Source organism: Nicotiana sylvestris, chromosome 6, assembly GCF_000393655.2.
Source record: "Nicotiana sylvestris chromosome 6, ASM39365v2, whole genome shotgun sequence".
NCBI classification, from domain to species: domain Eukaryota; kingdom Viridiplantae; phylum Streptophyta; class Magnoliopsida; order Solanales; family Solanaceae; genus Nicotiana; species Nicotiana sylvestris.
Window position 1 is genome coordinate 208,914,850 of NC_091062.1, and position 1,117 is coordinate 208,915,966.

At 41.8% G+C, this 1,117-nt stretch overlaps 1 long non-coding RNA gene across 1 annotated transcript; it reads left to right on the forward strand.

Annotated features, from left to right (window-relative positions):
- The first annotated feature begins 190 nt into the window (after positions 1-190).
- On the forward strand, positions 191-649 carry LOC138870162 (uncharacterized). The gene is made up of 3 exons (XR_011400397.1): positions 191-275; positions 364-495; positions 579-649. It is a non-coding gene; the product is annotated as an uncharacterized lncRNA (long non-coding RNA).
- The last annotated feature ends 468 nt before the right edge of the window (positions 650-1,117 follow it).

Below are 1,117 nucleotides of genomic sequence, written 5' to 3' on the forward strand. Positions count from 1 at the left end.
CCAAATTGGTCCATTGGTATGGAGAACAGTGGCTTGTTTGAGATATTTATCATCCAAGGCCAATGTCAATTTCACCTTTTCTCATCTCATTCATCTATACCATCCCAACTTAATACGCCATGGGGTTTTCACCTTAACTGCAAGGAGCAAAAAAGTTTTGGTAAACCCCGAGGATGACAGGGATCGTGGATGGTATATTCGTTACGTTGCTGTCCGTACAGTGGATTTGATTGGCGAAACAAATATTCCCTTTCCTGAGAAGTGGAATTTTGAACGTAAGTTTTCTCTTATTTACCGTACCTACTTTTGAGAATTTCAAGAGAATGTTGTTTTTAATCTCGTCCCTTCTTGGTTTTTTTGTAGCAACCATGGGAGATGTGGAACCTATTCCCAACTTTCGTGGTTGGGTAGACTCACTTTTGAAGATTGCTCCTAGGGAGCAGAGAACTTGGAAATCAATTTCTTCTTTACATGGCTGGAAAGTCAAAACACATGGTATCCACCCTTTTAAAATTTTTGTTTTACATGTTAAGCACTTTTTCCTCAACTTTAATCATGTATATCCATTCTTTAATCAGGATTTGGCATTAGAGAAATGACAGCTGAAGTAGCTATGGCCATTCGCATGTCTGCGAATGCTGCTCTGGATTTAGATAAGGCTTGAGCCTTGTTGCCTAAAAGAAAAGCTACAAAGGAAGGTTCTGAAGAAGAAGAGGAGGGTACCTCCCTAATTACCAGACCAAGGGCCAGGAGACGAATAATCATTGATGATGAAATTGAAAACACTCCTGCTCGTACCTCCACCACCGAGCCTGTTTTGATTCAATCTGATGATGACGCCGAACCAAGATATAATAATGAATCAATTCAGCACCTTTTTGATAGTGGCTTCGGGAGTGGCGAGCTCGGACCTGTTTTTGATGAAGCTCCTCTTTCCTCATTTGTTCCTATTCCCTCCATTCCTCTGCCAGCCGTAAGTGTTTCTTTACCAGCTTTAACAACTTCCGTTTGTTTGCCAATTTCTACTGCTCCTATATCTGTTCCCTTGGCTGCTTCAACCGTACCTGCTTCTGCTCCGGTGTTGGTTTCTACATCTTTCCCCTCCATTCCTTCCGCT